The sequence below is a fragment of the Pseudophryne corroboree genome, unplaced genomic scaffold (assembly GCF_028390025.1).
Source record: "Pseudophryne corroboree isolate aPseCor3 unplaced genomic scaffold, aPseCor3.hap2 scaffold_253, whole genome shotgun sequence".
Taxonomy (NCBI): domain Eukaryota; kingdom Metazoa; phylum Chordata; class Amphibia; order Anura; family Myobatrachidae; genus Pseudophryne; species Pseudophryne corroboree.
The window spans coordinates 436,871-464,828 of NW_026969189.1; the positions used below are offsets into that span (position 1 = coordinate 436,871).

The 27,958-nt window shown below is 39.4% G+C and overlaps 1 non-coding gene and 2 pseudogenes across 1 annotated transcript; 2 read left to right on the plus strand and 1 right to left on the minus strand.

Moving 5' to 3' along the window:
* The first annotated feature begins 2,817 nt into the window (after positions 1 to 2,817).
* On the plus strand, positions 2,818 to 2,996 carry LOC135012447 (U1 spliceosomal RNA; annotated as a pseudogene).
* Positions 2,997 to 18,238: 15,242 nt separating this feature from the next.
* On the plus strand, positions 18,239 to 18,401 carry LOC135012300 (U1 spliceosomal RNA). The gene has a single exon (XR_010211304.1). It is a non-coding gene; the product is annotated as a U1 spliceosomal RNA (small nuclear RNA).
* A 2,083-nt stretch (positions 18,402 to 20,484) lies between these two features.
* LOC135012438 (U1 spliceosomal RNA) lies at positions 20,485 to 20,663 on the minus strand (annotated as a pseudogene).
* Between the last annotated feature and the right edge of the window lie 7,295 nt (positions 20,664 to 27,958).

A 27,958-nucleotide genomic window follows, 5' to 3' on the forward strand; every position in this document is an offset into this window, starting at 1 on the left:
TCTTTTATATGCCCTATGGTCAATAACATAGCATCCTTATCTAGGGTCTCAATCTCTGCTGATAAGGTATCTGTCCATGCTGCCACCGCGCTACAACCCCGGCCGACGCAATTGCCGGTCTGAGTAAGGTACCAGAATGTGTGTAAATGGACTTTAGGGTAACCTCCTGCTTGCGGTCAGCAGGGTCCCTGATGGTAGCCGTATCCTGGGATGGCAGCGCTACCTTTTTGGATAAGCGTGTCAATGCTTTATCCACCCTAGGGGAGGATTCCCACCGTATCCTGTCCATTGGCGGGAAAGGATACGCCATAAGAATCCTTTTGGGAATCTGCAGCTTTTTGTCTGGAGATTCCCAAGCTTTTTCACATAATTCGTTCAACTCATGTGAGGGGGGAAAGGTTATCTCAGGTTTCTTTCCCTTATACATGTGTACCCTCGTGTCAGGGACAGGGGACTCTGTGATGTGCAAAACATCTTTTATTGCAATAATCATATATCGAATACATTTAGCCAATTTTGGCTGTAACTTTGCATCATCGTAGTCGACACTGGAGTCAGAATCTGTGTCGGTATCTGTGTCAACTATTTGGGATAGTGGGCGCTTTTGAGACCCCGAAGGTCCCTGCGACATAGGGACAGGCATGGGTTGACTCCCTGACTGTTCCCTAGCTTCAGCTTTGTCTAATCTCTTGTGTAATAAGTTTACATTAGCACTTAAAACATTCCACATATCCATCCAGTCAGGTGTCGGCGTTGTCGATGGAGACACCACATTAATTTGCTCCTGCTCCTCTCTAGGAGAGCCTTCTACCTCAGACATGTCGACACACGTGTACCGACACACCATACACTCAGGGAATCCTCTTATCTGAGGACAGTTCCCCAACAAGGCCCTTTGGAGAGACAGAGAGAGAGAGAGTATGCCAGCACACACCCCAGCGCTATATGACCCAGGAAAAAAACACAATAATTTTATGTTTACCCAGTAGCGCTGTATTTCCATATATATATGCGCCTAATTATGTGCCCCCCTCTTCTTTAAGACCCTCTTTCTACCGTGGTATAAGCAGGGGAGAGTCCGTGGAGCTTCCCCTCAGCGGTGCTGTGGAGAAAATGGCGCTGGTGAGTGCTGAGGGAGAAGCCCCACCCCCTCAGCGACGGGCTTCTGTCCCGCTCAAATATAGTAAAAAAATGGCGGGGGCTCTTATATATATATACAGTGCCTAGCTGCATATATATTTATTTTGCCAAAGAGAGGTCTATATTGCTGCCCAGGGCGTCCCCCCTGCGCCCTTCACCCTTACACTGACTGCCGTGTGTGAGGTGTATTGGAGCAATGGAGCACAGCTTTACTGCTGTGCGTTACCTCAGTGAAGATCATGAAGTCTTCCGCCGCCTCTGAAGTCTTCTTTTCTTCTCATACTCACCCGGCTTCTATCTTCCGGCTCTGCGAGGGGGACGGCGGCGCGGCTCTGGGACGGACGGCGAGGGTGAGACCTGCGTACCGATCCCTCTGGAGCTAATGCTGTACAGTAGCCTAAGAAGCAGAGCCTATCAACTCACAGAAGTAGGTGTGCATCTCTCCCCTCCGCCCCTCGATGCAGGGAGTCTGTTGCCAGCAGGCTCCCTGAAAATAAAAAAATCTAACAAATATACTTTCTGTCAGGAAACTCAGGAGAGCTCCCTGAAAAGCACCCAGTCTCCTCTGGGCACAGTAGTAAACTGAGGTCTGGAGGAGGGGCATAGAGGGAGGAGCCAGTGCACACCCAGATCTAAAGTCTTTCTTAAAGTGCCCATGTCTCCTGCGGAGCCCGTCTATCCTTACGGAGTCCCCAGCATCCTCTAGGACGTAAGAGAAAAATTATGCTGGCAGAAAAATCCAATTGAGTGATTAAACAGCTCCAGAGCTGCTCTGTAAGGCAAGTAAAAGGGTGTGGGCCCTGCAGCACTACCTGTAGTTTGCATTGTGCATTGGAAGCCTAGTTTGCTGTCTGTTTCCACTTCTTTTTTCTTGAGCCCCTCCCGTCTATACCCTTGTGCACTATCCTGACTTCTCCTCCCGTCTGCTTACTTTGTGCCTTCCAATGCACAATGCAAACTACAGGTAGTGCTGCAGGGCCCACACCCTTTTACTTGCCTTATAGAGCAGCTCTTGAGCTGATACAGTGCCCAGCTGCTGCAAGAAATCAGCGTGAATGCTTCAGGGGCTGGGGCATGGCCAACATGAGCCCCACACCGAAGGAGGGTGGGGGTGTTTAATGCGAACTAGGGGTCTCGCACAATGCGAACTACAGGTAGTGCTGCAGGGCCCACACCCTTTTACTTGCCTTACAGAGCAGCTCTGGAGCTGTTACAGTGCCCAGCTGCTGCAAGAAATCAGCTTGAATCCTTCAGGGGCTGGGGCATAGCCAACATGAGCCCCACACCGACGGAGGGTGGAGGTGTTTAATGCGAACTAGGGGTCATCCAAGTGCCGCAAAAGGCCGCCATGCCCTGCACGCCCCTTTTCTCTTTTCATATGCAGACGAGGGTTGAAGCCAACTTTGACCCACTGCTTGGATGACATCGCCATATGCAAATCCATCTGCTGCAGGCCTTCCCCCAGGAATGCTTGCACTAGTTGTTGCATTTGGTTTGTTGTTTGGGGGTGCTTCAGTATTAGGCAGCCTTCTGCCCTCCCATGTTCATCTGAAAATATGTGTTCTCCCTGCAGTTGTTGTCCCCAGATGAGAGTTCCCTTGTGCTGCCTCAGTTGAATCTCCTTTACTTGACAGAGATGTGCCTGAGCAGCGGCCCTCCCCAGCCCTATCCCAAATCATACTTATTTTGCATAGGAGATACCATGGTCATGAAGACTGTTCTCCCAGGGTGCGGTTCATTCATTGCATTCTGGGTATGCTCACCCCTGTGATTTCCCCAAATGTGGGAAACTCGACTGCATTATTTAATGCGAACTAGGGGTCATCCAAGCACCGCAAAAGGCCGCCATGCCCTGCATACCCCTTTTCTCTTTTCATAAGCAGACGAGGTTTGAAGCCAACTTTGACCCACTGCTTGGATGACATCACTTGCTGCCTTTCCAATGAAGCAAGTTTAATTTAATAATAGGTGAAAAACCATCCCTACAAAGGTGTTAATCAGATACTTGGCTTTGTGGACACTTTTCAGAGCACAAATTTGTTAGCATAAAAATAAAGCCAGAAAATGAAGAGCTGTTTAATCACTCAATTGGATTTTTCTGCCAGCATATTTCTTTTTCTCTGCAACCCACTGCTAAATTGTGCTTCCTAGCTGTTTTTATAAAATCACTGAATCAAATCTAACTCTGATTACATCAGAGAAGGCCAGGTACCCTACACCATAACAGGGGGTTTGAAATTTTGACTTGTCTACTTAAAGATCACCAAAATCTGATAACAAGGTCAATTAAGTCCCTGGGTGGGATTGAACCACCAACCTCTTGGTTAATAGCCTTACACACTAACTGATTGCGCCACAGCGACACTTGGCAAAAGTACATACTGACAAAGGCTAATAAGCATTCATCTAGAACGATTCCTAGAAACATTTTAAAAAGTCAATAATGTGGAGAGTTTTTGTAAGATGTTTCTTCCATCAACCAATGAAGAAACACATTGGTACTTTCCCATGATGAGTGAGTGCTTCAGGATCTTTTGCACTTACATGTGCAGCAGAGTACTGTAATGGAAGCATGCTGGGTCCATAACCCAGAGGTAGGCAGATTGAAACTATCCTCTGCTATATGCATTTTTTTTTGTTAATTAAAGTAATCCAAAACTGGGATTGATATTTTTGCTCTTTTATTTTTACTTAAAGTACAATAACTTTTACCATTTTAATTTGTTTTAATAGTATATTGACAGTATTGTTTTCTTTCAAAAATCCAATTAATTTTCTTTACCCGATTATTAAAATGGTAATTGACAAAAACAAACTACATTGTCACCAGAAGAGCAATACAAAATGTACAAGTGATATATTAAAATCATCTTTCCAGCTTGAATTTCAATGATGCATTGGGGCAACGATTTTGTGAGAAACATCTTCACCCTTAAATAAAGATTTTCTTAATTCCTTACCTGTGTGCTAATTAGATATCACCTTGTTTTCACATTAAACAGACTTCCACATGAGAAAACAGCAAATATGCAGTGGCGTTAATGTTTCCTGGTGTCAACCTGTATTATTTCCGTAGATATTGAAATGAGGATGCATCTTGCTGCCTTTCCAATGAAACAAGTTTAATTTAGTAATAGGTGAAAAACCATCCCTACAAAGATGTTAATCAGATACTTGGCTTTGTGGACACTTTTCAGAGAACAAATTTGTAATCATAAAAATAAAGCCAGAAAATGAAGAGCTGTTTAATCACTCAATTGGATTTTTCTGCCAGCATTTTTCTTTTTCTCTGCAACCCACTGCTAAATTGTGCTTCCTAGCTGTTTTTTTATAAAATCACTTAATCAAATCTAACTCTGATTACATCAGAGAAGGCCAGGTACCCTATACCATAAGAGGGGGTTTGCAATTTTGACTTGTCTACTTAAATATCACCAAAATCTGATCACAAGGTCAATTACGTCCCTGGGTGGGATTGAACCACCAACCTTTTGATAAATAGCTGAACACACTAACCGATTGCGCCACAGAGACACTTTGCAAAAAGCACATACTGACAAAGACTAATAAGCATTCATCTAGAACGTTTCCTAGAAAAACTTTAAAAAGTCAATAATCTGGAGAGTTTTTGTAAGATGTTTCTTCCAGCAACCAATGAAGAAACACATTGGTACTTTCGCATGATGAGTGAGTGCTTCAGGATCTCTTGCACTTACATGTGCAGCAGAGTACTGCAATGGAAGCATGCTGGGCCCATAACCCAGAGGTAGGCAGATTGAAACTATCCTTTGCTATATGATTTTTTTTTTTTTGTTCATTAAAGTAATCCAAAACTGGGATTGATATTTTAGCTTTTATTTTTACTTAAAGTACAATAACTTTTACCATTTTAATTTGTTTTAATAGTATATTGACAGTATTGTTTTCTTTCAAAAATCCACTTAATTTTCTTTACCCTATTATTAAAATGGTAATTGACAAAAACAAACTACATTGTCACCATAAGAGCAATACAAAATGTACAAGTGATATATTAAAATCATCTTTCCAGCTTGAATTTCAATGATGCATTGGGGCAACGATTTTGTGAGAAACATCTTCACCCTTAAATAAAGATTTTCTTAATTCCTTACCTGTGTGCTAATTAGATATCACCTTGTTTTCACATTAAACAGACTTCCACATGAGAAAGCAGCAAGGATGCAGTGGCGTTAATGTTTCCTGGTGTCAACCTGTATTATTTCAGTAGATATTGAAATGAGGATGCATCTTGCTGCCTTTCCAATGAAGCAAGTTTAATTTAGTAATAGGTGAAAAACCATCCCTACAAATATGTTAATCAGATACTTGGCTTTGTGGACACTTTTCAGAGAACAAATTAGTTAGCATAAAAATAAAGCCAGAAAATGAAGAGCTGTTTAATCACTCAATTGGATTTTTCTGCCAGCATATTTCTTTTTCTCTGCAACCCACTGCCAAATTGAGCTTCCTAGCTGTTTTTATAAAATCACTGAATCAAATCTAACTCTGATTACATCAGAGAAGGCCAGGTACCCTACACCATAACAGGGGGTTTGAAATTTTGACTTGTCTACTTAAAGATCACCAAAATCTGATAACAAGGTCAATTAAGTCCCTGGGTGGGATTGAACAACCAACCTTTTGGTTAATAGCCTTACACACTAACTGATTGCGCCACAGCTACACTTTGCAAAAGTACATACTGACAAAGGCTAATAAGCATTCATCTAGAACGATTCCTAGAAACATTTTAAAAAGTCAATAATGTGGAGAGTTTTTGTAAGATGTTTCTTCCATCAACCAATGAAGAAACACATTGGTACTTTCCCATGATAAGTGAGTGCTTCAGGACCTCTTGCACTTACATGTGCAGCAGAGTACTGTAATGGAAGCATGCTGGGTCCATAACCCAGAGGTAGGCAGATTGAAACTATCCTCTGCTATATGCATTTTTTTTGTTAATTAAAGTAATCCAAAACTGGGATTGATATTTTTGCTCTTTTATTTTTACTTAAAGTACAATAACTTTTACCATTTTAATTTGTTTTAATAGTATATTGACAGTATTGTTTTCTTTCAAAAATCCACTTAATTTTCTTTACCCGATTATTAAAATGGTAATTGACAAAAACAAACTACATTGTCACCAGAAGAGCAATACAAAATGTACAAGTGATATATTAAAATCATCTTTCCAGCTTGAATTTCAATGATGCGTTGGGGCAACGATTTTGTGAGAAACATCTTCACCCTTAAATAAAGATTTTCTTAATTCCTTACCTGTGTGCTAATTAGATATCACCTTGTTTTCACATTAAACAGACTTCCACATGCGAAAGCAGCAAGGATGCAGTGGCGTTAATGTTTCCTGGTGTCAACCTGTATTATTTCAGTAGACATTGAAATGAAGATGCATCTTGCTGCCTTTCCAATGAAGCAAGTTTAATTTAGTAATAGGTGAAAAACCATCCCTACAAAGGTGTTAATCAGAGACTTGGCTTTGTGGACACTTTTCAGAGAACAAATTTGTTAGTATAAAAATAAAGCCAGAAAATGAAGAGCTGTTTAATCACTCAATTGGATTTTTCTGCCAGCATATTTCTTTTTCTCTGCAACCCACTGCTAAATTGTTCTTCCTAGCTGTTTTTATAAAATCACTGAATCAAATCTAACTCTGATTATATTAGAGAAGGCCAGGTACCCTACACCATAACAGGGGGTTTGAAATTTTGACTTGTCTACTTAAAGATCACCAAAATCTGATAACAAGGTCAATTAAGTCCCTTGGTGGGATTGAACCACCAACCTTTTGGTTAATAGCCTTACACACTAACTGATTGCGCCACAGCGACACTTTTCAAAAGAACATACTGACAAAGGCTAATAAGCATTCATCTAGAACGATTCCTAGAAACATTTTAAAAAGTCAATAATGTGGAGAGTTTTTGTAAGATGTTTCTTCCATCAACCAATGAAGAAACACATTGGTACTTTCCCATGATGAGTGAGTGCTTCAGGATCTCTTGCACTTACATGTGCAGCAGAGTACTGTAATGGAAGCATGCTGGGTCCATAACCCAGAGGTAGGCAGATTGAAACTATCCTCTGCTATATGCATTTTTTTTGTTAATTAAAGTAATCCAAAACTGGGATTGATATTTTTGCTCTTTTATTTTTACTTAAAGTACAATAACTTTTACCATTTTAATTTGTTTTAATAGTATATTGACAGTATTGTTTTCTTTCAAAAATCCTATTAATTTTCTTTACCCGATTATTAAAATGGTAATTGACAAAAACAAACTACATTGTCACCAGAAGAGCAATACAAAATGTACAAGTGATATATTAAAATCATCTTTCCAGCTTGAATTTCAATGATGCATTGGGGCAACGATTTTGTGAGAAACATCTTCACCCTTAAATAAAGATGTTCTTAATTCCTTACCTGTGTGCTAATTAGATATCACCTTGTTTTCACATTAAACAGACTTCCACATGAGAAAACAGCAAAGATGCAGTGGCGTTAATGTTTCATGGTGTCAACCTGTATTATTTCCGTAGATATTGAAATGAGGATGCATCTTGCTGCCTTTCCAATGAAGCAAGTTTAATTTAGTAATAGGTGAAAAACCATCCCTACAAAGATGTTAATCAGATACTTGGCTTTGTGGACACTTTTCAGAGAAAAAATTTGTTATCATAAAAATAAAGCCAGAAAATGAAGAGCTGTTTAATCACTCAATTGGATTTTTCTGCCAGCATTTTTCTTTTTCTCTGCAACCCACTGCTAAATTGTGCTTCCTAGCTGTTTTTTTATAAAATCACTTAATCAAATCTAACTCTGATTACATCAGAGAAGGCCAGGTACCCTACACCATAAGAGGGGGTTTGCAATTTTGACTTGTCTACTTAAATATTACCAAAATCTGATCACAAGGTCAATTACGTCCCTGGATGGGATTGAACCACCAACCTTTTGATTAATAGCTGAACACACTAACCGATTGCGCCACAGAGACACGTTTCAAAAGAACATACTGACAAAGGCTAATAAGCATTCATCTAGAACGTTTCCTAGAAAAACTTTAAAAAGTCAATAATCTGGAGAGTTTTTGTAAGATGTTTCTTCCAGCAACCAATGAAGAAACACATTGGTACTTTCGCATGATGAGTGAGTGCTTCAGGATCTCTTGCACTTACATGTGCAGCAGAGTACTGCAATGGAAGCATGCTGGGCCCATAACCCAGAGGTAGGCAGATTGAAACTATCCTTTGCTATATGCATTTTTTTTTTGTTCATTAAAGTAATCCAAAACTGGGATTGATATTTTAGCTTTTATTTTTACTTAAAGTACAATAACTTTTACCATTTTAATTTGTTTTAATAGTATATTGACAGTATTGTTTTCTTTCAAAAATCCAATTAATTTTCTTTACCCGATTATTAAAATGGTAATTGACAAAAACAAACTACATTGTCACCAGAAGAGCAATGCAAAATGTACAAGGGATATATTAAAATCATCTTTCCAGCTTGAATTTCAATGATGCATTGGGGCAACGATTTTGTGAGAAACATCTTCACCCTTAAATAAAGATTTTCTTAATTCCTTACCTGTGTGCTAATTAGATATCACCTTGTTTTCACATTAAACAGACTTCCACATGAGAAAGCAGCAAGGATGCAGTGGCGTTAATGTTTCCTGGTGTCAACCTGTATTATTTCAGTAGATATTGAAATGAGGATGCATCTTGCTGCCTTTCCAATGAAGCAAGTTTAATTTAGTAATAGGTGAAAAACCATCCCTACAAATATGTTAATCAGATACTTGGCTTTGTGGACACTTTTCAGAGAACAAATTCGTTAGCATAAAAATAAAGCCAGAAAATGAAGAGCTGTTTAATCACTCAATTGGATTTTTCTGCCAGCATATTTCTTTTTCTCTGCAACCCACTGCTAAATTGTGCTTCCTAGCTGTTTTTTTTATAAAATCACTTATTCAAATCTAACTCTGATTACATCAGAGTAGGCCAGGTACCCTACACCATAAGAAGGGGGTTTGAAATTTTGACTTGTCTACTTAAAGATCACCAAAATCTGATAACAAGGTCAATTACATCCCTGTGTGGGATTGAACCACCAACCCTTTGATTAATAACCAAACACACTAACAGATTGCGCCACAGAGACACTTTACAAACGTACATACTGACAAAGGCTAATAAGCATTCATCTAGAACGTTTCCTAGAAAAACTTTAAAAAGTCAATAATCTGGAGAGTTTTTGTAAGATGTTTCTTCCATCAACCAACGAAGAAACACATTGGTACTTTCCCATGATGAGTGAGTGCTTCAGGAGCTCTTGCACTTACATGTGCAGCAGAGTACTGCAATGGAAAAATGCTGGGCCCATAACCCAGAGGTAGGCAGATTGAAACTATCCTCTGCTATATGCATTTTTTTTTGTTAATTAAAGTAATCCAAAACTGGGATTGATATTTTTGCTCTTTTATTTTTACTTAAAGTACAATAACTTTTACCATTTTAATTTGTTTTAATAGTATATTGACAGTATTGTTTTCTTTCAAAAATCCACTTAATTTTCTTTACCCTATTATTAAAATGGTAATTGACAAAAACAAACTACATTGTCACCAGAAGAGCAATACAAAATGTACAAGTGATATATTAAAATCATCTTTCCAGCTTGAATTTCAATGATGCATTGGGGCAACGATTTTGTGAGAAACACCTTCATCCTTAAATAAAGATTTTCTTAATTCCTTACCTGTGTGCTAATTAGATATCACCTTGTTTTCACATTAAACAGACTTTCACATGCGAAAACAGCAAATATGCAGTGGCGTTAATGTTTCCTGGTGTCAACCTGTATTATTTCCGTAGATATTGAAATGAGGATGCATCTTGCTGCCTTTCCAATGAAGCAAGTTTAATTTAGTAATAGGTGAAAAACCATCCCTACAAAGATGTTAATCAGATACTTGGCTTTGTGGACACTTTTCAGAGAACAAATTTGTAATCATAAAAATAAAGCCAGAAAATGAAGAGCTGTTTAATCACTCAATTGGATTTTTCTGCCAGCATTTTTCTTTTTCTCTGCAACCCACTGCTAAATTGTGCTTCCTAGCTGTTTTTTTATAAAATCACTTAATCAAATCTAACTCTGATTACATCAGAGAAGGCCAGGTACCCTATACCATAAGAGGGGGTTTGCAATTTTGACTTGTCTACTTAAATATCACCAAAATCTGATCACAAGGTCAATTACGTCCCTGGGTGGGATTGAACCACCAACCTTTTGATAAATAGCTGAACACACTAACCGATTGCGCCACAGAGACACTTTGCAAAAAGCACATACTGACAAAGACTAATAAGCATTCATCTAGAACGTTTCCTAGAAAAACTTTAAAAAGTCAATAATCTGGAGAGTTTTTGTAAGATGTTTCTTCCAGCAACCAATGAAGAAACACATTGGTACTTTCGCATGATGAGTGAGTGCTTCAGGATCTCTTGCACTTACATGTGCAGCAGAGTACTGCAATGGAAGCATGCTGGGCCCATAACCCTGAGGTAGGCAGATTGAAACTATCCTTTGCTATATGAATTTTTTTTTTGTTCATTAAAGTAATCCAAAACTGGGATTGATATTTTAGCTTTTATTTTTACTTAAAGTACAATAACTTTTACCATTTTAATTTGTTTTAATAGTATATTGACAGTATTGTTTTCTTTCAAAAATCCACTTAATTTTCTTTACCCTATTATTAAAATGGTAATTGACAAAAACAAACTACATTGTCACCAGAAGAGCAATACAAAATGTACAAGTGATATATTAAAATCATCTTTCCAGCTTGAATTTCAATGATGCATTGGGGCAACGATTTTGTGAGAAACATCTTCACCCTTAAATAAAGATTTTCTTAATTCCTTACCTGTGTGCTAATTAGATATCACCTTGTTTTCACATTAAACAGACTTCCACATGAGAAAGCAGCAAGGATGCAGTGGCGTTAATGTTTCCTGGTGTCAACCTGTATTATTTCAGTAGATATTGAAATGAGGATGCATCTTGCTGCCTTTCCAATGAAGCAAGTTTAATTTAGTAATAGGTGAAAAACCATCCCTACAAATATGTTAATCAGATACTTGGCTTTGTGGACACTTTTCAGAGAACAAATTAGTTAGCATAAAAATAAAGCCAGAAAATGAAGAGCTGTTTAATCACTCAATTGGATTTTTCTGCCAGCATATTTCTTTTTCTCTGCAACCCACTGCCAAATTGTGCTTCCTAGCTGTGTTTATAAAATCACTGAATCAAATCTAACTCTGATTACATCAGAGAAGGCCAGGTACCCTACACCATAACAGGGGGTTTGAAATTTTGACTTGTCTACTTAAAGATCACCAAAATCTGATAACAAGGTCAATTAAGTCCCTGGGTGGGATTGAATAACCAACCTTTTGGTTAATAGCCTTACACACTAACTGATTGCGCCACAGCTACACTTTGCAAAAGTACATACTGACAAAGGCTAATAAGCATTCATCTAGAACGATTCCTAGAAACATTTTAAAAAGTCAATAATGTGGAGAGTTTTTGTAAGATGTTTCTTCCATCAACCAATGAAGAAACACATTGGTACTTTCCCATGATAAGTGAGTGCTTCAGGACCTCTTGCACTTACATGTGCAGCAGAGTACTGTAATGGAAGCATGCTGGGTCCATAACCCAGAGGTAGGCAGATTGAAACTATCCTCTGCTATATGCATTTTTTTTTGTTAATTAAAGTAATCCAAAACTGGGATTGATATTTTTGCTCTTTTATTTTTACTTAAAGTACAATAACTTTTACCATTTTAATTTGTTTTAATAGTATATTGACAGTATTGTTTTCTTTCAAAAATCCACTTAATTTTCTTTACCCGATTATTAAAATGGTAATTGACAAAAACAAACTACATTGTCACCAGAAGAGCAATACAAAATGTACAAGTGATATATTAAAATCATCTTTCCAGCTTGAATTTCAATGATGCATTGGGGCAACGATTTTGTGAGAAACATCTTCACCCTTAAATAAAGATTTTCTTAATTCCTTACCTGTGTGCTAATTAGATATCACCTTGTTTTCATATTAAACAGACTTCCACATGCGAAAGCAGCAAGGATGCAGTGGCGTTAATGTTTCCTGGTGTCAACCTGTATTATTTCAGTAGACATTGAAATGAAGATGCATCTTGCTGCCTTTCCAATGAAGCAAGTTTAATTTAGTAATAGGTGAAAAACCATCCCTACAAAGGTGTTAATCAGAGACTTGGCTTTGTGGACACTTTTCAGAGAACAAATTTGTTAGTATAAAAATAAAGCCAGAAAATGAAGAGCTGTTTAATCACTCAATTGGATTTTTCTGCCAGCATATTTCTTTTTCTCTGCAACCCACTGCTAAATTGTTCTTCCTAGCTGTTTTTATAAAATCACTGAATCAAATCTAACTCTGATTACATTAGAGAAGGCCAGGTACCCTACACCATAATAGGGGGTTTGAAATTTTGACTTGTCTACTTAAAGATCACCAAAATCTGATAACAAGGTCAATTAAGTCCCTTGGTGGGATTGAATCACCAACCTTTTGGTTAATAGCCTTACACACTAACTGATTGCGCCACAGCGACACTTTGCAAAAGAACATACTGACAAAGGCTAATAAGCATTCATCTAGAACGATTCCTAGAAACATTTTAAAAAGTCAATAATGTGGAGAGTTTTTGTAAGATGTTTCTTCCATCAACCAATGAAGAAACACATTGGTACTTTCCCATGATGAGTGAGTGCTTCAGGATCTCTTGCACTTACATGTGCAGCAGAGTACTGTAATGGAAGCATGCTGGGTCCATAACCCAGAGGTAGGCAGATTGAAACTATCCTCTGCTATATGCATTTTTTTTGTTAATTAAAGTAATCCAAAACTGGGATTGATATTTTTGCTCTTTTATTTTTACTTAAAGTACAATAACTTTTACCATTTTAATTTGTTTTAATAGTATATTGACAGTATTGTTTTCTTTCAAAAATCCTATTAATTTTCTTTACCCGATTATTAAAATGGTAATTGACAAAAACAAACTACATTGTCACCAGAAGAGCAATACAAAATGTACAAGTGATATATTAAAATCATCTTTCCAGCTTGAATTTCAATGATGCATTGGGGCAACGATTTTGTGAGAAACATCTTCACCCTTAAATAAAGATGTTCTTAATTCCTTACCTGTGTGCTAATTAGATATCACCTTGTTTTCACATTAAACAGACTTCCACATGAGAAAACAGCAAAGATGCAGTGGCGTTAATGTTTCCTGGTGTCAACCTGTATTATTTCCGTAGATATTGAAATGAGGATGCATCTTGCTGCCTTTCCAATGAAGCAAGTTTAATTTAGTAATAGGTGAAAAACCATCCCTACAAAGATGTTAATCAGATACTTGGCTTTGTGGACACTTTTCAGAGAACAAATTTGTTATCATAAAAATAAAGCCAGAAAATGAAGAGCTGTTTAATCACTCAATTGGATTTTTCTGCCAGCATTTTTCTTTTTCTCTGCAACCCACTGCTAAATTGTGCTTCCTAGCTGTTTTTTTATAAAATCACTTAATGAAATCTAACTCTGATTACATCAGAGAAGGCCAGGTACCCTACACCATAAGAGGGGGTTTGCAATTTTGACTTGTCTACTTAAATATTACCAAAATCTGATCACAAGGTCAATTACGTCCCTGGATGGGATTGAACCACCAACCTTTTGATTAATAGCTGAACACACTAACCGATTGCGCCACAGAGACACTTTGCGAAAAGTACATACTGACAAAGACTAATAAGCATTCATCTAGAACGTTTCCTAGAAAAACTTTAAAAAGTCAATAATCTGGAGAGTTTTTGTAAGATGTTTCTTCCAGCAACCAATGAAGAAACACATTGGTACTTTCGCATGATGAGTGAGTGCTTCAGGATCTCTTGCACTTACATGTGCAGCAGAGTACTGCAATGGAAGCATGCTGGGCCCATAACTCAGAGGTAGGCAGATTGAAACTATCCTTTGCTATATGCATTTTTTTTTTGTTCATTAAAGTAATCCAAAACTGGGATTGATATTTTAGCTTTTATTTTTACTTAAAGTACAATAACTTTTACCATTTTAATTTGTTTTAATAGTATATTGACAGTATTGTTTTCTTTCAAAAATCCAATTAATTTTCTTTACCCGATTATTAAAATGGTAATTGACAAAAACAAACTACATTGTCACCAGAAGAGCAATACAAAATGTACAAGTGATATATTAAAATCATCTTTCCAGCTTGAATTTCAATGATGCATTGGGGCAACGATTTTGTGAGAAACATCTTCACCCTTAAATAAAGATTTTCTTAATTCCTTACCTGTGTGCTAATTAGATATCACCTTGTTTTCACATTAAACAGACTTCCACATGAGAAAGCAGCAATGATGCAGTGGCGTTAATGTTTCCTGGTGTCAACCTGTATTATTTCAGTAGATATTGAAATGAGGATGCATCTTGCTGCCTTTCCAATGAAGCAAGTTTAATTTAGTAATAGGTGAAAAACCATCCCTACAAATATGTTAATCAGATACTTGGCTTTGTGGACACTTTTCAGAGAACAAATTCGTTAGCATAAAAATAAAGCCAGAAAATGAAGAGCTGTTTAATCACTCAATTGGATTTTTCTGCCAGCATATTTCTTTTTCTCTGCAACCCACTGCTAAATTGTGCTTCCTAGCTGTTTTTTTTATAAAATCACTTATTCAAATCTATCTCTGATTACATCAGAGTAGGCCAGGTACCCTACACCATAAGAAGAGGGTTTGAAATTTTGACTTGTCTACTTAAAGATCACCAAAATCTGATAACAAGGTCAATTACATCCCTGGGTGGGATTGAACCACCAACCCTTTGATTAATAACCAAACACACTAACAGATTGCGCCACAGAGACACTTTACAAACGTACATACTGACAAAGGCTAATAAGCATTCATCTAGAACGTTTCCTAGAAAAACTTTAAAAAGTCAATAATCTGGAGAGTTTTTGTAAGATGTTTCTTCCATCAACCAACGAAGAAACACATTGGTACTTTCCCATGATGAGTGAGTGCTTCAGGATCTCTTGCACTTACATGTGCAGCAGAGTACTGCAATGGAAAAATGCTGGGCCCATAACCCAGAGGTAGGCAGATTGAAACTATCCTCTGCTATATGCATTTTTTTTTGTTAATTAAAGTAATCCAAAACTGGGATTGATATTTTTGCTCTTTTATTTTTACTTAAAGTACAATAACTTTTACCATTTTAATTTGTTTTAATAGTATATTGACAGTATTGTTTTCTTTCAAAAATCCACTTAATTTTCTTTACCCTATTATTAAAATGGTAATTGACAAAAACAAACGACATTGTCACCAGAAGAGCAATACAAAATGTACAAGTGATATATTAAAATCATCTTTCCAGCTTGAATTTCAATGATGCATTGGGGCAACGATTTTGTGAGAAACACCTTCACCCTTAAATAAAGATTTTCTTAATTCCTTACCTGTGTGCTAATTAGATATCACCTTGTTTTCACATTAAACAGACTTCCACATGCGAAAGCAGCAAGGATGCAGTGGCGTTAATGTTTCCTGGTGTCAACCTGTATTATTTCAGTAGACATTGAAATGAGGATGCATCTTGCTGCCTTTCCAATGAAGCAAGTTTAATTTAGTAATAGGTGAAAAACCATCCCTACAAAGGTGTTAATCAGAGACTTGGCTTTGTGGACACTTTTCAGAGAACAAATTTGTTAGCATAAAAATAAAGCCAGAAAATGAAGAGCTGTTTAATCACTCAATTGGATTTTTTTGCCAGCATATTTCTTTTTCTCTGCAACCCACTGCTAAATTGTGCTTCCTAGCTGTTTTTATAAAATCACTGAATCAAATCTAACTCTGATTACATCAGAGAAGGCCAGGTACCCTACACCATAACAGGGGGTTTGAAATTTTGACTTGTCTACTTAAAGATCACCAAAATCTGATAACCAGGTCAATTACGTCCCTGGGTGGGATTGAACCACCAACCTTTTGGTTAATAACCATACACACTAACTGATTGCGCCACAGCGACACTTTGCAAAAGTACATACTGACAAAGGCTAATAAGCATATATCTAGAACGTTTCCTAGAAACATTTTAAAAAGTCAATAATGTGGAGAGTTTTTGTAAGATGTTTCTTCCATCAACCAATGAAGAAACACATTGGTACTTTCCCATGATAAGTGAGTGCTTCAGGACCTCTTGCACTTACATGTGCAGCAGAGTACTGTAATGGAAGCATGCTGGGTCCATAACCCAGAGGTAGGCAGATTGAAACTATCCTTTGCTATATGCATTTTTTTTTGTTAATTAAAGTAATCCAAAACTGGGATTGATATTTTTGCTTTTATTTTTACTTAAAGTACAATAACTTTTACCATTTTAATTTGTTTTAATAGTATATTGACAGTATTGTTTTCTTTCAAAAATCCAATTAATTTTCTTTACCCTATTATTAAAATGGTAATTGACAAAAACAAACTACATTGTCACCAGAAGAGCAATACAAAATGTACAAGTGATATATTAAAATCATCGTTCCAGCTTGAATTTCAATGATGCATTGGGGCAACGATTTTGTGAGAAACATCTTCACCCTTAAATAAAGATTTTCTTAATTCCTTACCTGTGTGCTAATTAGATATCACCTTGTTTTCACATTAAACAGACTTCCACATGAGAAAGCAGCAAGGATGCAGTGGCGTTAATGTTTCCTGGTGTCAACCTGTATTATTTCTGTAGATATTGAAATGAGGATGCATCTTGCTGCCTTTCCAATGAAGCAAGTTTAATTTAGTAATAGGTGAAAAACCATCCCTACAAAGGTGTTAATCAGAGACTTGGCTTTGTGGACACTTTTCAGAGAACAAATTTGTTAGCATAAAAATAAAGCCAGAAAATGAAGAGCTGTTTAATCACTCAATTGGATTTTTTTGCCAGCATATTTCTTTTTCTCTGCAACCCACTGCTAAATTGTGCTTCCTAGCTGTTTTTATAAAATCACTGAATCAAATCTAACTCTGATTACATCAGAGAAGGCCAGGTACCCTACACCATAAGAGGGGGTTTGAAATTTTGACTTGTCTACATAAAGATCACCAAAATCTGATAACAAGGTCAATTACGTCCCTGGGTGGGATTGAACCACCAACCTTTTGGTTAATAGCCTTACACACTAACTGATTGCGCCACAGCGACACTTTGCAAAAGCATATACTGAAAAAGGCTAATAAGCATTCATCTAGAACGTTTCCTAGAAACATTTTAAAAAGTCAATAATGTGGAGAGTTTTTGTAAGATGTTTCTTCCATCAACCAATGAAGAAACACATTGGTACTTTCCCATGATGAGTGAGTGCTTCAGGATCTCTTGCACATACATGTGCAGCAGAGTACTGTAATGGAAGCATGCTGGGTCCATAACCCAGAGGTAGGCAGATTGAAACTATCCTCTGCTATATGCATTTTTTTTGTTAATTAAAGTAATCCAAAACTGGGATTGACATTTTTGCTCTTTTATTTTTACTTAAAGTACAATAACTTTTACCATTTTAATTTGTTTTAATAGTATATTGACAGTATTGTTTTCTTTCAAAAATTCACTTAATTTTCTTTTCTGTGTGCTAATTAGATATCACCTTGTTTTCACATTAAATAGACTACCACATGAGAAAGCAGCAAGGATGCAGTGGCGTTAATGTTTCCTGGTGGTAGTGGGGGACTGTGTTTGTGCTTTCCTCTGGTCAGCTCTGGTAAAAGTCAGATTTCTTTGTCTCAGATCTTCCTCTAGCCTTGTTCTTCTTTCGAGAGTTCCCTTGTGCTGCCTCAGTTGGATCTCCTTCACTTGACAGGGGCGTACCCGAGCAGCGACCCTCCCCAGCACTAGCCCAACTCCTACTTACCTGCCAGGTGAGATACTATGATCATGAAGGTGCTTCTCCCAGGGCAAGGCTCACCCATTGCACTCTGGGTGTGCTGCTCCTGCGATTTCCCCAAATGTGGGAAACTTGACTGCATAATTTGTGTTTCCCCTGGTCGGCTCTCGTATAATTCAGATCTCTTTGTCTCAGGTCTCTCTCCAGCCTAGTTTGCTGTCTGTTTCCACTTCTCTTTTCTTAAACCGCTCCCTTCTATGCCCTTGCGCACCTTAATTAAATCTAACTCTGATTACGTCAGAGAAGGCCAGGTACCCTACACCATAAGAGGGGGTTTGAAATTTTGACTTGTCTACTTAAAGATCACCAAAATCTGATCACAAGGTCAATTACATCACTGGGTGGGAACCTTTTGGTTAATAGCCCATGTAAGTGCAAGAGATCCTGAAGCACTCACTCATCATGGGAAAGTACCAATGTGTTTCTTACAAAAATTCTCCAGATTATTGACTTTTTAAAGTTTTTCTAGGAAACGTTCTAGATGAATGCTTATTAGCCTTTGTCAGTATGTACTTTCGCAAAGTGTCGCTATGGCGCAATCAGTTAGTGTGTATGGCTATTAACCTAAAGGTTGGTGATTCAATCCCACCCAGGGACGTAATTGACCTTGTTATCAGATTTTGGTGATCTTTAAGTAGACAAGTCAAAATTTCAAACCCCCTCTTATGGTGTAGGGTACCCGGCCTTCTCTGATGTAATCAGAGTTAGATTTGATTAAGTGATTTTATAAAAAACAGCTAGGAAGCACAATTTAGCAGTGGGTTGCAGAGAAAAAAAATTATGCTGGCAGAAAAGTCCAATTGAGTGATTAAACAGCTCTTCATTTTCTGATTTTATGTTTATGCTAACAAATTTGCTCTCTGAAAAGTGTCCACAAAGCCAAGTCTCTGATTAACACCTTTAGTAGGAATGGTTTTTCACCTATTACTGAATTAAACTTGCTTCATTGGAAAGGCAGCAAGATGCATCCTCATTTCAATGTCTACTGAAATAATACAGGTTGACACCAGGAAACATAAACGTCACTGCATCCTTGCTGCTTCCTCAAGGGGAAGTCTGTTTAATGTGAAAACAAGGTGATATCTAATCAGCACACAGGTAAGGAATTAAGAAAATCTTTCTTTATGGGTGAAGATGTTTCTCACAAAATTGTTGCACCAAGGCATCATTGAAATTAAAGCTGGAAAGATGATTTTAATATATCACTTGTATATTTTGTACTGCTCTTCTGGTGACAATGTAGTTTGTTTTTGTCAATTACCATTTTAATAATAGGGTAAAGAAAATTAAGTGGATTTTTGAAAGAAAACAATACTGTCAATATACTATTAAAACAAATTAAAATGGTAAAAGTTATTGTACTTTAAGTAAAAATAAAAGAGCAAAAATATCAATCCCAGTTTTGGATTACTTTAATTAACAAAAAACAATGCATATAGCAGAGGATAGTTTCAATCTGCCTACCTCTGGGTTATGGACCCAGCATGCTTCCATTACAGTACTCTGCTGCACATGTAAGTGCAAGAGATCCTGAAGCACTCACTCATCATGGGAAAGTACCAATGTGTTTCTTCATTGGTTGATGGAAGAAACATCTTACAAAAACTCTCCAGATTATTGACTTTTTAAAGTTTTTCTAGGAAACGTTCTAGATGAATGCTTATTAGCCTTTGTCAGTATGTACTTTCGCAAAGTGTCTCTGAGGCACAAACAGTTAGCGTGTTCAGTTGTTAACCAAAAGGTTGGTGGTTCAATCCCACCTAGGGACGTAATTGACCTTGTTATCAGATTTTGGTGATCTTTAAGTAGACAAGTAAAAATTTCAAACCACCTCTTATGGTGTAGGGTACCTGGCCTTCTCTGATGTAATCAGAGTTAGATTTGATTAAGTGATTTTATAAAAAAAACAGCCACAAAGCACAATTTAGCAGTGGGTTGCAGAGAAAAAGAAATATGCTGGCAGAAAAATCCAATTGAGTGATTAAACAGCTCTTCATTTTCTGGCTTTATTTTTATGCTAACAAATTTGTGCTCTGAAAAGTGTCCACAAAGCCAAGTATCTGATTATCACCTTTGTAGGGATGGTTTTTCACCTATTATTAAATTAAACTTGCTTCATTGGAAAGGCAGCAAGTGATGTCATCCAAGCAGTGGGTCAAGGTTGGCTTCAAACCTCGTCTGCTTATGAAAAGAGAAAAGGGGTATGCAGGGCATGGCGGCCTTTTGCGGTGCTTGGATGACCCCTAGTTCGCATTAAATAATGCAGTCGAGTTTCCCACATTTGGGGAAATCACAGGGGTCAGCATACCCAGAATGCAATGAATGAACCGCACCCTGGGAGAACAGTCTTCATGACCATGGTATCTCCTATGCAAAATAAGTATGATTTGGGATAGGGCTGGGGAGGGCCGCTGCTCAGGCACATCTCTGTCAAGTAAAGGAGATTCAACTGAGGCAGCACAAGGGAACTCTCATCTGGGGACAACAACTGCAGGGAGAACACATATTTTCAGATGAACATGGGAGGGCAGAAGGCTGCCTAATACTGAAGCACCCCCAAACAACAAACCAAATGCAACAACTAGTGCAAGCATTCCTGGGGGAAGGCCTGCAGCAGATGGATTTGCATATGGCGATGTCATCCAAGCAGTGGGTCAAAGTTGGCTTCAACCCTCGTCTGCATATGAAAAGAGAAAAGGGGCGTGCAGGGCATGGCGGCCTTTTGCGGCACTTGGATGACCCCTAGTTCGCATTAAACACCTCCACCCTCCGTCGGTGTGGGGCTCATGTTGGCTATGCCCCAGCCCCTGAAGGATTCAAGCTGATTTCTTGCAGCAGCTGGGCACTGTAACAGCTCCAGAGCTGCTCTGTAATGCAAGTAAAAGGGTGTGGGCCCTGCAGCACTACCTGTAGTTCGCATTGTGCGAGACCCCTAGTTCGCATTAAACACCCCCACCCTCCTTCGGTGTGGGGCTCATGTTGGCCATGCCCCAGCCCCTGAAGCATTCACGCTGATTTCTTGCAGCAGCTGGGCACTGTAACAGCTCAAGAGCTGCTCTGTAAGGCAAGTAAAAGGGTGTGGGCCCTGCAGCACTACCTGTAGTTTGCATTGTGCATTGGAAGGCACAAAGTAAGCAGACGGGAGGAGAAGTCAGGATAGTGCACAAGGGTATAGACGGGAGGGGCTCAAGAAAAAAGAAGTGGAAACAGACAGCAAACTAGGCTTCCAATGCACAATGCAAACTACAGGTAGTGCTGCAGGGCCCACACCCTTTTACTTGCCTTACAGAGCAGCTCTGGAGCTGTTTAATCACTCAATTGGATTTTTCTGCCAGCATAATTTTTCTCTTACGTCCTAGAGGATGCTGGGGACTCCGTAAGGACCATGGGGGATAGACGGGCTCCGCAGGAGACATGGGCACTTTAAGAAAGACTTTAGATCTGGGTGTGCACTGGCTCCTCCCTCTATGCCCCTCCTCCAGACCTCAGTTTACTACTGTGCCCAGAGGAGACTGGGTGCTTTTCAGGGAGCTCTCCTGAGTTTCCTGACAGAAAGTATATTTGTTAGATTTTTTTATTTTCAGGGAGCCTGCTGGCAACAGACTCCCTGCATCGAGGGGCGGAGGGGAGAGATGCACACCTACTTCTGTGAGTTGATAGGCTCTGCTTCTTAGGCTACTGTACAGCATTAGCTCCAGAGGGATCGGTACGCAGGTCTCACCCTCGCCGTCCGTCCCAGAGCCGCGCCGCCGTCCCCCTCGCAGAGCCGGAAGATAGAAGCCGGGTGAGTATGAGAAGAAAAGAAGACTTCAGAGGCGGCGGAAGACTTCATGATCTTCACTGAGGTAACGCACAGCAGTAAAGCTGTGCTCCATTGCTCCCATACACCTCACACACGGCAGTCAGTGTAAGGGTGAAGGGCGCAGGGGGGACGCCCTGGGCAGCAATATAGACCTCTCTTTGGCAAAATAAATATATATGCAGCTAGGCACTGTATATATATATAAGAGCCCCCGCCATTTTTTTACTATATTTGAGCGGGACAGAAGCCCGTCGCTGAGGGGGTGGGGCTTCTCCCTCAGCACTCACCAGCGCCATTTTCTCCACAGCACCGCTGAGGGGAAGCTCCATGGACTCTCCCCTGCTTATACCACGGTAGAAAGAGGGTCTTAAAGAAGAGAGGGCACATAATTAGGCGCATATATATATGGAAATACAGCGCTACTGGGTAAACATAAAATGATTGTGTTTTTTTCCTGGGTCATATAGCCGCTGGGGTGTGTGCTGGCATACTTTCTCTCTCTGTCTCTCCAAAGGGCCTTGTTGGGGAACTGTCCTCAGATAAGAGGATTCCGTGAGTGTATGGTGTGTCGGTACACGTGTGTCGACATGTCTGAGGTAGAAGGCTCTCCTAGAGAGGAGCAGGAGCAAATTAATGTGGTGTCTCCATCGACAACGCCGACACCTGACTGGATGGATATGTGGAATGTTTTAAGTGCTAATGTAAACTTATTACACAAGAGATTAGACAAAGCTGAAGCTAGGGAACAGTCAGGGAGTCAACCCATGCCTGTCCCTATGTCGCAGGGACCTTCGGGGTCTCAAAAGCGCCCACTATCCCAAATAGTTGACAAAGATACCGACACGGATTCTGACTCCAGTGTCGACTACGATGATGCAAAGTTACAACCAAAATTGGCTAAATGTATTCGATATATGATTATTGCAATAAAAGATGTTTTGCACATCACAGAGTCCCCTGTCCCTGACACGAGGGTACACATGTATAAGGGAAAGAAACCTGAGATAACCTTTCCCCCCTCACATGAGTTGAACGAATTATGTGAAAAAGCTTGGGAATCTCCAGACAAAAAGCTGCAGATTCCCAAAAGGATTCTTATGGCGTATCCTTTCCCGCCAATGGACAGGATACGGTGGGAATCCTCCCCTAGGGTGGATAAAGCATTGACACGCTTATCCAAAAAGGTAGCGCTGCCATCCCAGGATACGGCTACCATCAGGGACCCTGCTGACCGCAAGCAGGAGGTTACCCTAAAGTCCATTTACACACATTCTGGTACCTTACTCAGACCGGCAATTGCGTCGGCCGAGGTTGTAGCGCGGTGGCAGCATGGACAGATACCTTATCAGCAGAGATTGAGACCCTAGATAAGGATGCTATGTTATTGACCATAGGGCATATAAAAGATGCTGTCCTATATATGAGAGATGCTCAAAGTGACATTAGTCTACTGGGTTCTAGAATAAACGCTATGTCGATTTCTGCTAGACGAGTCCTATGGACCCGGCAATGGACAGGTGATGCCGACTCAAAAAGGCATATGGAGGTTTTACCTTACAGGGGTGAGGAATTGTTTGGGGAAGGTCTCTCGGACCTTGTCTCCACAGCTACAGCTGGTAAATCAAATTTTTTGCCTTATATTCCCTCACAGCCTAAGAAAGCACCACATTATCAAATGCAGTCCTTTCGATCACAGAGAAACAAGAAAGTACGAGGTGCGTCCTTTCTTGCCAGAGGTAAGGGCAGAGGGAAGAAGCTGCACAACACAGCTAGTTCCCAGGAACAGAAGTCCTCCCCGGCCTCTACAAAATCCACCGCATGACGCTGGGGCTCCGCTAAAGGAGTCCGCCCAGTTGGGGGCACGTCTTCGAGTTTTCAGCCACATCTGGGTTCATTCGCAGGTGGATCCCTAGGCAATAGAAATTGTTTCTCAGGGTTACAAGCTGAAATTCGAAGAGGTGCCTCCTCGCCGGTTTTTCAAATCGGCCCTACCATCTTCTCCCCAGGAAAGGGAGATAGTGTTAAATGCAATTCACAAATTGTATCTTCAACAGGTGGTGGTCAAGGTTCCCCTGCTTCAACAAGGAAAGGGAAATTATTCGACCCTGTTTGTAGTCCCAAAACCGGACGGTTTGGTCAGACCCATATTAAATTTAAAATCCCTGAACCTATACTTGAAAAGGTTCAAGTTCAAGATGGAATCGCTAAGAGCGGTCATCGCCAGCCTAGAAGGGGGGGATTTTATGATATCTCTGGACATAAAGGATGCATACCTTCATGTACTCATTTATCCACCTCATCAGGCGTACCTAAGATTTGCGGTACAGTATTGTCATTACCAATTTCAGACGTTGCCGTTTGGTCTCTCCAGAATTTTCTCCGAGAATTTTCACCAAGGTAATGACAGAAATTATGGTGCTCCTGCGAAAGCAAGGTGTCACAATTATCCCGTACTTGAACGATCTCCTCATAAAAGCGAGATCAAGAGAGCAGTTGCTGAACAGCGTATAACTTTCATTGAAGGTGTTACAGCAAAACGGCTGGATTCTCAATATCCCGAAGTCGCAGTTGGTTCCTACGACTCGTCTGACTTTGCTTGGGCATTATTCTGGATACGGACCAGAAAAGGGTTTATCTTCCGATAGAAAAGGCCCAGGAACTCATGACTCTGGTCAGGAACCTATTGAAACCAAAACAGGTGTCAGTGCATCACTGCACTCGAGTCCTGGGAATGATGGTGGCATCATACGAGGCCATTCCCTTCGGCAGGTTCCATGCGAGGATCTTGCAATGGGACCTACTGGACAAGTGGTCCGGGTCACATCTACAGATTCATCAGTTGATCACCCTGTCCCCCAGGGCCAGGGTATCTCTCCTGTGGTGGCTGCAGAGTGCTCACCTTCTAGAGGGCCGCAGGTTCGGCATTCAGGACTGGATCCTGGTGACCACGAACGCGAGCCTCCGAGGTTGGGGAGCAGCCACACAGGGAAGAAATTTCCAAGGTCTTTGGTCAAGTCAGGAGACTTGTCTTCACATCAACATCCTGGAGCTAAGGGCCATATACAACGCCCTATGTCAAGCGGAGACCTTACTTCGCGACCAACCAGTTCTGATCCAGTCAGACAACGTCACCGCAGTAGTTCATGTAAACCGCCAAGGCGGCACAAGGAGCAGAGTGGCGATGGCGGAAGCCACCAGAATTCTTCGCTGGGTGGAGAATCATGTAAGCGCACTGTCAGCAGTGTTCATTCCGGGAGTGGACAACTGGGAAGCAGACTTCCTCAGCAGACACGACCTACATCCAGGAGAGTGGGGACTCCATCAGGAAGTCTTCGCACAGATTGCAAGTCGGTGGGGACTGTTAAAGATAGACATGATGGCGTCCCGCCTCAACAAAAAGCTACAGAGGTATTGCACCAGGTCAAGAGACCCTCAGGCAGTAGCTGTTTAAACAGCTCTTCATTTTCTGATTTTATGTTTATGCTAACAAATTTGCTCTCTGAAAAGTGTCCACAAAGCCAAGTCTCTGATTAACACCTTTGTAGGAATGGTTTTTCACCTATTACTGAATTAAACTTGCTTCATTGGAAAGGCAGCAAGATGCATCCTCATTTCAATGTCTACTGAAATAATACAGGTTGACACCAGGAAACATTAACGCCACTGCATCCTTGCTGCTTTCGCATGTGGAAGTCTGTTTAATGTGAAAACAAGGTGATATCTAATTAGCACACAGGTAAGGAATTAAGAAAATCTTTATTTAAGGGTGAAGGTGTTTCTCACAAAATCGTTGCCCCAATGCATCATTGAAATTCAAGCTGGAAAGATGATTTTAATATATCACTTGTACATTTTGTATTGCTCTTCTGGTGACAATGTAGTTTGTTTTTGTCAATTACCATTTTAATAATAGGGTAAAGAAAATTAAGTGGATTTTTGAAAGAAAACAATACTGTCAATATACTATTAAAACAAATTAAAATGGTAAAAGTTATTGTACTTTAAGTAAAAATAAAAGAGCAAAAATATCAATCCCAGTTTTGGATTACTTTAATTTACAAAAAAAAATGCATATAGCAGAGGATAGTTTCAATCTGCCTACCTCTGGGTTATGGGCCCAGCATGTTTCCATTGCAGTACTCTGCTGCACATGTAAGTGCAAGAGATCCTGAAGCACTCACTCATCATGGGAAAGTACCAATGTGTTTCTTCGTTGGTTGATGGAAGAAACATCTTACAAAAACTCTCCAGATTATTGACTTTTTAAAGTTTTTCTAGGAAACGTTCTAGATGAATGCTTATTAGCCTTTGTCAGTATGTATGTTTGTAAAGTGTCTCTGTGGCGCAATCGGTTAGTGTGTTTGGTTATTAATCAAAGGGTTGGTGGTTCAATCCCACCCAGCGATGTAATTGACCTTGTTATCAGATTTTGGTGATCTTTAAGTAGACAAGTCAAAATTTCAAACCCCCTTCTTATGGTGTAGGGTACCTGGCCTACTCTGATGTAATCAGAGTTAGATTTGAATCAGTGATTTTATAAAAAAAACAGCTAGGAAGCACAATTTAGCAGTGGGTTGCAGAGAAAAAGAAATATGCTGGCAGAAAAATCCAATTGAGTGATTAAACAGCTCTTCATTTTCTGGCTTTATTTTTATGCTAACTAATTTGTTCTCTGAAAAGTGTCCACAAAGCCAAGTATCTGATTAACATATTTGTAGGGATGGTTTTTCACCTATTACTAAATTAAACTTGCTTCATTGGAAAGGCAGCAAGATGCATCCTCATTTCAATATCTACTGAAATAATACAGGTTGACACCAGGAAACATTAACGCCACTGCATCCTTGCTGCTTTCTCATGTGGAAGTCTGTTTAATGTGAAAACAAGGTGATATCTAATTAGCACACAGGTAAGGAATTAAGAAAATCTTTATTTAAGGGTGAAGATGTTTCTCACAAAATCGTTGCCCCAATGCATCATTGAAATTCAAGCTGGAAAGATGATTTTAATATATCACTTGTACATTTTGTATTGCTCTTCTGGTGACAATGTAGTTTGTTTTTGTCACTTACCATTTTAATAATCGGGTAAAGAAAATTAATTGGATTTTTGAAAGAAAACAACACTGTCAATATACTATTAAAACAAATTAAAATGGTAAAAGTTATTGTACTTTAAGTAAAAATAAAAGCTAAAATATCAATCCCAGTTTTGGATTACTTTAATGAACAAAAAAAATGCATATAGCAAAGGATAGTATCAATCTGCCTACCTCTGGGTTATGGGCCCAGCATGCTTCCATTGCAGTACTCTGCTGCACATGTAAGTGCAAGAGATCCTGAAGCACTCACTCATCATGGGAAAGTACCAATGTGTTTCTTCATTGGTTGCTGGAAGAAACATCTTACAAAAACTCTCCAGGTTATTGACTTTTTAAAGTTTTTCTAGGAAACGTTCTAGATGAATGCTTATTAGTCTTTGTCAGTATGTACTTTTTGCAAAGTGTCTCTGTGGCGCAATCGGTTAGTGTGTTCAGCTATTAATCAAAAGGTTGGTGGTTCAATCCCATCCAGGGACGTAATTGACCTTGTGATCAAATTTTGGTAATATTTAAGTAGACAAGTCATATAGCAGAGGATAGTTTCAATCTGCCTACCTCTGGGTTATGGACCCAGCATGCTTCCATTACAGTACTCTGCTGCACATGTAAGTGCAAGAGATCCTGAAGCACTCACTCATCATGGGAAAGTACCAATGTGTTTCTTCATTGGTTGATGGAAGAAACATCTTACAAAAACTCTCCAGATTATTGACTATTTAAAGTTTTTATAGGAAACGTTCTAGATGAATGCTTATTAGCCTTTGTCAGTATGTACT